Here is a 9356-nt window from a genome sequence, read left to right as displayed (position 1 = left end):
GGGACTATGATCAGAAGGGTGTTATATCTTTAAACTTTGTGGATACAGACCATCAATGGGCTGATATCTTTACAAAACCCCTTGCTGAAGATAGGTTTAAGTTCATTCTGAAGAATATCAGTATGGATTTATGCCCAGAATGAGAAGATGAGAAGATCTTATGTATGAGTATCTTCTGAAATGAAATTGGATTTTTGTTTATAAGAAGTTCTGATTGAAATCAATTAGAAATTGTGATTCAGTTATTACTAACGTTTCATTGTCTAAGTTCATTCAGAATCTCTTTAAAAGCAAAACAGCTGTAACTGGCTATCCAGATGGTAAACACGTGTTCACTATCTCTGGACAAGCGTGCGTGTAGTTGAGGGGACGTCTACTTAGGTAACTGTGCAAATCTCGTCTTTTGTCATTATTATCTCTCCTCACGTCACGTAACATTAAATGCTATCCATCATTTACTCTTTTTCAGTTTTCTTTTTATACTCTTCAAACGTTTCTTTTCCCTCTTATATTTCTCTCACTTTGCATTCAGTTTCTTTTTCGTTCTTTCTCTTTGCATTCTTATCACAAACCCTAGCAGTTTTCAATATCTACAACTTCATCATGAATCCATCGTCAAGCTCTGGTAATCAAGAAAATGATAGAAAACAAAAGAGAAAGGCAACTGATGAACAGGAAACCAAACCAAAAAGAGTAAGGATCACTTATGACCCTCTCAAAGTGAACCCGTTTGAAACTATGATGTCTGGAAACTACTCTAGACGTGTGTATCAACCCCTCGACGGTACCCCTCAATCACCTCCCTCTTCACAGACCTCCACCACCTCTTCCTCCTCATTCATCCTTTCGGAACCACCTTCTTCACCATCTGATATCTCCTCTCCTTCAACCCATCCCTCAGATATTTCTTCATCTCTCTCACACCCTTTTCCCACCAGAACACCTAACCCCTACAGTGTTGTTTTTCCCGACTCCAGGTTCACTGTCAACCCTCCAACCCCTACCACTCAATCTTTTCTGGAGCTTTTACATTCTGATGTAAATAGCTGGTTGGAGATTCTGGGTGCTGCTCACCTTAACCATCTGGATGAGTATGCTACAAGCAACCTTTCGGATACCTTTCGTCAGGATTTTCTGGTTAGGGCTACAGACACTCAGAGAAGGATCATGTCTGAAGCTCCTGGTGTTCGTGGTCTTCGGTTGGAAGTTGGTGAAAGCAGCTATCACCATCTCATCAGGAACAGAAGAGTTCTTGAGGAGAAGATACCTGCAGATGAGTTGGAAGAAGAAAATCTCTGCAGAGACATCGTGGTGTGGAGACCATGGTTTCCTGTGCTGACTGGAGATTTTCAGTGGCTGTTTAACTGGTTTAGAATGAACCCTTCTGAAAAAGCACCTCACATGGTCTTTCCAGTAGTGGTTTATCCTGCTGAAGTTGCTGGTCCTACTCCTCCAACAAACCTAGCAGCTATTCTTCATGCGTTGGAAGTTGGAACTTCTGAGCTGCCTGAACCAGAATATGCTGAGGCTACTTTTGAGTCAGACTCAGATGAGGAGATGGAAGATGCACAAGCTGAAGACCTTCCAGAAGATCGTCCTGCTGAGATTGTTGTCCCTTTTGGCAGAAATTCTGGTGCCTCTTCTTCTGGTGAAACCTCAGCTCTGATGGAGACCTTGGAAGCTCTTCATCAGAATCAAGCTATGCTGGCTTCTCGTTTGGACGCGCAAGAAGCAGCCAATGCTGAGTTTCGCTCTTTCATGGCAAGGCAAGCTACAAGCACTGACGGGATTCATGATGTTCTGGCGCGGATTTTGCGTAGGCTAGGGTCTTAGTCCTTTGTGTCTTTGTAGTTTCCTTTTCATGTTGCATCTGTTTTCCTGCATTCCTCTTTTGTAATCCTTCTTGTTGAAATCAATGAAAAGTTATTTATGTTTCTTTCCTTTTGTCTCTTGCTTTACATCTGAATCTTTTATGCTTTTTGATGTTATGACAAAAAGGGGGAGAAAATATATGATAAATGATCTGATTAATATTATCAGTTACCGAGTAAAAAGACTCCACATTTACTAACAGAACCTGCAAAGTTATATGTTTTTAAGTTGTGTTGTTGCAGGAATCAAAGATTCAAGATCAAAATAAGAAGCAACAAGATGAATCAAGCTCTTGGATTCTTGAAGCAAGCTGAGTGCTAGGAAGCTTCAGAATCGGAAGCAAGAAGGAAGAATGATCAGAAATTCTGATAATAGAATATGATCCAAATCATTGTCTATTTGCTCTGATACATTGTCTATTGGATCTGATATATTCTATATGGCTTATATGGCTCTGATACATATTTTTGTGTTCTGATACACATTTTATGTTCTAACTCATTCATGCTGACTTTTGTCGTTTAGTTTTGTTCTGTAACATTTCAGGATGTAGAGATGCTCTGATGATGCTCTGGTACATTCAACAATGTTCTGATACAATCTAGCATGAAGTGATGTAAGAAGAAATTCAAAGCTCTGAAGCTATCCGAGGGAAGCAGAAATCAAAAGCTGTGAATGTTCTAAAAATCCAAAAAACTCAAGTTCTGAAGCTGTCCTAAATGGAAGCATGAATCAGAAGCTGTGAATGTTCTGAAGATCAAAGAAATTCAAGTTCTGAAGCTGTCCTAAATGGAAGCAGGAATCAGAAGCTGTGAATGTTCTGAAGATCAAAGAAATTCAAGTTCTGAAGCTGTCCTAAACGGAAGCAGGAATCAGAAGCTGTGAGTGTTCTAGGGATCTAAAGAAATTCAAGTTCTGAAGCTGTCCAATGGAAGCAGAAGTCAGAAGCTATGAATTATCAGAAGACAAAAGCTTATGTGATTGTCTCTACCGAAATAATCAGGGAAGTCTTTTATTATTAAAGTTCTTCGAGTATTTATTTCAGGGGGAGATTATTCATCTCAGGGGGAGATTGTTAATCTCAGGGGGAGACATATTCACATGCTTATGCTATAGCTGTGTAATTTGTCTTTAGCAGTCTGCTCTTTCTGATCGCAAATTCATATCATTTATATATGTTTTTGTCATCATCAAAAAGGGGGAGATTGTTAGAACAAGATTTGTTCTGATCAATATTCTTAGTTTTGATGATAACAAGGATATGAATTTTGTGTGAGATAATGTGGTACTCTAATACATTGCAATTTCCCTTTCAGGAAATATATAAAGAGTATGCACAAATCAGCGCTCAGAAGCTTTGTCTCAGAAGGTTCAGCATGCAACATCAGAACATGGTCTGGCAAGACATCAGAAGATGGTCAAGGCAGAATCAGAACATGGTTCTATGGAAGCATCAGAAGAACTTGAGATCAGAAGCAGAAGCACTGAAGTTCTCATGGTATCACGCTCAGAAGCACTTCAAGGTCAGAAGACAAGAAGATGCTATGCACCAAGCTGTTTGACTCTGATGATATTCAAATATTATATTCACAAACATCAGATCAGAAGAAAGTACAGGTGGCAGGCTACGCTGACTGACAAAAGGAACGTTGGAAGCTATTAAAGGCAACGTCAGTAGACACAGTGTGTACAAGGCTCGAGGTAGTTGACAAAAGCGTGAAACATTAAATGCAAAGCTGTACGGAATACGCAAAGCATTAAATGCGCTCAACGGTCATCTTCTCAAACGCCTATGAATATGAAGTTCTGATGAGAAGCAAGGTTGACGATTTTGAAAGAACCAATTCTGAAAGACTTGCTGAAACGCTGTTCAAACTCAAAGCTCAGAAACTTCATCTTCATCAAAGCTCACTACATCGCTGTTGTAATATATTAGTGAGATTAAGCTTAAACGTTAAGAGAAATATCACTGTTGTGATTATAGCTTTTCAGAAGCATTTGTAATACTCTTAGAATTGATTACATTAATTTGTAAGTAACTAGAGTGATCAAGTGTTGATCAGGATACTCTAGGAAGTCTTAGCTTGTGTCTAAGCAGTTGTAATTAGAGTGATCACGTGGTGGTCAGGATACTCTGAGAAAGTCTTAGCTTGTGTCTAAGCATTTGTTCCTGGAGTGATCAGGTTGTGATCAGGATACTCTAGAAGACTTAGTCGCAGACTAAGTGGAAAACCATTGTAATCTGTTGCGATTAGTGGATTAAATCCTCAGGTGAGGTAAATCACTCCGTGGGGGTGGACTGGAGTAGTTTAGTTAACAAAGAACCAGGATAAAAATAACTGTGCATATTGTTTTTATCGTTCAAGTTTTTAAGACTACACTTATTCAAACCCCCCCCCCCCCCTTTCTAAGTGTTTTTCTATCCTTCACTTACCGCATCCGCCCAAATGTATTTTGGAAGATTTGAATCGCTAAGCATCGTTCTTGCAAGTTCCACAAGTGACCTATTCTTTCTTTCCACTACTCCATTTTGTTGAGGAGTCCTTGGTGCCGAGAAATTATGAGATATTCCATGTTCTTCGCAAAATTCTTCAAATGAAGCATTTTGAAATTCTCCACCATGGTCACTTCTTATGGAGGCAATTGTTAGTGACTTCTCATTTTCAATTTGCTTTGCATATTTCTTGAATGCTTTGGATGCATCATTTTTTTCCATTAAAATAATGTCCAAGTATATCTAGAGAAATCGTCAACATTAATTAAAGCATATACATTACCTCCGAGACTCCTTATTCTTGATGGACCGAATAAGTCCATGTGTAACAATTGTAGTGGCCTTGTAGTGGACACCACATTCTTAGATTTGAAAGTTGATTTTGTTTGTTTCCATTTTTGACATGCATCACAAAGTCGATCTTTAACAATCTGCATCTTAGGCAATCCAATGAAAAGATCATGTTTGATTAATTTATTCAAATGTTCCATATCAATATGAGCAATTATTTTGTGCCAAAGCCATGAGTCGTTATTGTTCTCCATGAGACATTTTACCTTCAAAGACAAGTCATCAAGAGAAATCATAAATATATTATTGATTCTTTTACCTTTAAGTTTAACCTCATGTGTGATTTCGTCTTCTATCAAGCATTCATCTTTAGTGAGCTTGATCTTGAATCCTTTGTCACATAGTTGGCTAATACTAAGAAGATTGTGCTTTAGTCCTTCAACATAAAGAACATCTACAATGGATGTGAAAGGTGGTGCACCAACTTTGCCTACGCCAAGAATCTTTCCTTTATTGTTATCTCCATAAGTAACATAACCCTTGGCCTTAAGCTTTAGATTTGAAAAATTGTTAATATCTCCCGTCATATGCTTTGAACAACCACTATCGAGATACCATAGATTTGATGTGGTCTTCAAGCATACCTACAAAACAAATTAAGTTTTGTTAGGTACCCAAATTGCTTTGGGGTCCTTCATAATTAGTACCTTTCTTTACCCACACATAATGCCCACTTGCCACATTAAAGTTTCTAACATAGCAAGCATTAGGTGTAGGGCCACTTATACCACAATAAAAATATGTAGGAACAAAATTACTTCTATATCTAGGAACATAAGGTTTCTTTTTAGGAAATCTTTTCTTAGGATGGTGATGAACCACTTTAGGCTTGTTAGATTTCTCTTGGAATGTTTGGTAACTAACCTTAACAAAAATATTTTTGTTAGAATTTGGTTTTGATAACTTTGAATAGCCAAGCCCACTTTTATCATTAGAATATCTTTGTTGACTAAGGATGTAACACCCCAAATTCTACCCGAAATTATAATGCAGAAATCAGAGTATTTTAAAAACTATCAACAAGCATTTGGGATATCACATTTACTTCATATAAACAACACATAATCAGATACGCAACACTTCAATCTCAGAGGATCGAAACGACTTATATCAGCTCTAAGAACAAACCAACTTTTATTTAATATGCATCGGAATCATAACATTCGACTTTATAAACAAATCGTCTTTATTCAATCAGAAACAACTTTAAAACGTCACAGTACTTCTCATTATTCAACTTAGAACTCAATAACTTATATATTAACTACATGAAACAACCAAACAAACATCCCCCCGAATGCTACGTATCAGAGCGACACACCAACTGGACTCGATGAAGCTATAAACTTCCACAACTATACTTGAGTACCTGCCCATTTTCCATGGTAGGGGAAACATCAGCAGAAGGGGTGAGATATCAAACACTATAAAAGAGTGTATGATAATACTTATAGCAAAGATAAGATCATACAATATTCACCACTTCTCATCTCAAAGCAACTTGCATCACAACGACAATGTTAATAATCAATCATAATAACATATTCAAATTTACAATTAAGTCATCCAAGACTACAACATTTCCTTCATAATCACAATGAGAATCAACGTAACTATCATCACGACAAACATCAACAAAACATAGCAATGAATTCACAACCACGAATCCAACTTAGACAACAACATAATCAACTTAGCCTAAGAATCATAGGAATTCAACACACTTCGCATAATCATGTAAATAATATTATCCAATATATTTCTCATGTTCAAGTATGCAATAAAACTCAATAGTATGATATTCAAAGGATTCAATACTATTATTCCAAATATGCACATAAACCATCATTATCACATATTCACATTTATCACCAAATCGTATATCAAACATCACCAAATTCAATTATCACATCTCATACACACATAACAATCACACAATTGCATATATTCAAACATCACATAACACCAATGTGACTCGATGCAAGACATGTGACTCTATGCATGTGGTACCAAATGTGAACCTAAAGTTCCACCGCTTTCTGATTCAATATTTAGAATCCAAGCCACGCTTCTGATTCGGACAAGACCAAAGCAAACCAAACGTAAACATATAGCTTAACCGCTTCTATATCCATCTCAAGGATCAAGCAATCACTTCTATTTCAAAGAAAACCACCTCTATCTCAAGGAAAACTATACTATGAATGTATGTACAATCTTCACCAACACATATGCAATTAAGATCATCTCTACCATCTTAACATTCCGCATATCACGATAATTCAACTCTATGGATTATCCACCATTTGTACATATACACATTCATAACAAATATATTATTCACGCATATAGGCCAATTATCAAACACGAACATAAATTCCATTTAACACTAGTATCATACTATCTCATGTTAATTCACATTTGCCAAATATATATGAATACACACTTTCACAATCAATCAACTAATCACTAGGATTCATGCCATATGGATACCCACAGAGAACATTATCAAAACAACATCATTGGCATAGCAATATATTATTCTCAACATAAATATTCAAGCCAAAACACAATTACAGTCAATTCGCATAATAATCAAATATGCCAATATATCAAGTAAACCAAATCAACATCCAATTATCATCTAACTAAATTAGACATAATGTTAATTATCACCAACAATTATATTAATCAAATAATATAAGTCTACGATTTAATGTATACGCCTCTATTTCAATTTATTAAAAATACTTTTGCTATAGTGAAACAGAGAAACAAGGGAGTATACGCTTCTCCTATATGTCATAGAAAGCATACATCATGTTATTTCAAACATAACCATTTCCAACTATACAACAATATCCACTTCATGCTTATCCACACAATACAACCTATCAACTTTGATCATAAAGTCTACAACGACAACAACAAATTCAACATACTAACAACAAACATAATTACATGTTATCAACAATTCATCACATAGCTCGCACAAACATAATTACATGTTATTGACAATTCATTCAAAACATGATTAGAGTCAATTTCATGAGAATCTAACATAAACCCTAACATTTTCAATTCCATAACTAAACCCATTATTTCACTATCAATGGTTTATCCACAACAAGCACAACAATCTAATGCACATAGATAATCAATTGTATACAACTTATCACATTTATATCATCACATTTCAACAAACCATCAAATATCCAAAATTGCACATAGAAGAACATGGATATCGAGTATAGAATCTTCCCACCATAACATACTATCATACAACCCTTTATCATGGAAGAACCCCGCCCTTACCTTGGTAAATTTGGACTCTTTCACCATAGCTCTAAGCTTTTCTCCAAAAGAAATCCTTCCTAACATCATTTGAAGACACACCTAAAAACTAGTTCGGAAATCGCCTTATCAGACGAACTTAAAACCCTCAAAATAAAAATCGCTCTGGTCAGAACTTACCTTTACGAGTCAGGAACACAGTGTTCAAGTATCGAAATGATCCAACGGTTGGATTGAGAGATACGCCCGATTTGCCAAGGTGGTTTTCTATCGAAACTTGCTGTGAAAATTGATGCTTCCTCTATAATTTTTCTTCTTCCCTCAATTGCTCTTCCTTTTGAGTTTTTCTCTCTTCTATTTCTTATTTCTCCCCAAAAATGAGTTATGAAACTCCAACCCTAATCTCTGCTCTTACTATATCTAATCTTAATGGGCTTAACCCATAATCCATCTATTATGTTATATTCTACCACTTAGGCCTAAATCATTAAAACCTTTAATTACTCAATTAAGCCAAATAACACAAACACACACATAATTAAATACTTAAATAATTATTATATCACATAATAACTAAATAAATAAATAATTATTAACAACATCAAATAATATAATTACTAAAATAATAGCGAATAAAATCGGGCTGTTACAACTCTCCCTCACTTAGAATATTTTCGTCCTTGAAAATACAATTGACACAACCATCTCAATGCCAAAACCATACTACTCTCTCCAGATTCGTATCCACACAAAGGCGTCCCACACCTTCGGCCATACAAAGCTTCCAAAAGAGCAATACAAGTTCGAGAAGGAAAACTGTTATTATACGCGAACTCAATCAAAGGTAAAAAACTATCCCAAGCACCTCCTTGCACCAAGACACAAGCTCTCAAAAGATCCTCAAGCGACTGAGTCGTCCTCTCTGTTTGACTATTAGTTTGCAGATGATAAGCAGAACTCAAACACAACTTGATAAACAAAGCACTTTGCAAACCTTTCCAAAATCTCGACATAAACCTCAGACCTCTATCAGAAACAATACTCAATGGAGTACCATGCAAATAAACAATCTTCTCAATATACAACTTTGTAAGTCTCTCCATCGGGTAATCCATTCTTATCGGAATAAAGTGAGCAGATTTAATCGATATATCCACAATGATCCAAATCGCCTCACAATTACTCGATGTCCTCGACAAACCCGAAACAAAATCCATAGAAATGCCATTCCACTTCCATTCAGGAATGGATAACGGTTGCATCAAACCAGATGGCTTCTGATGTTCGATATTTAACTTCTGACAAGTCAAACACGAATCAAAAAATTCCTCCATATCCTTATTCA

The sequence above is a fragment of the Vicia villosa genome, linkage group LG5, assembly GCF_029867415.1.
Source record: "Vicia villosa cultivar HV-30 ecotype Madison, WI linkage group LG5, Vvil1.0, whole genome shotgun sequence".
Lineage (NCBI taxonomy): Eukaryota > Viridiplantae > Streptophyta > Magnoliopsida > Fabales > Fabaceae > Vicia > Vicia villosa.
Note: the sequence above shows the minus strand (reverse complement) of the source record.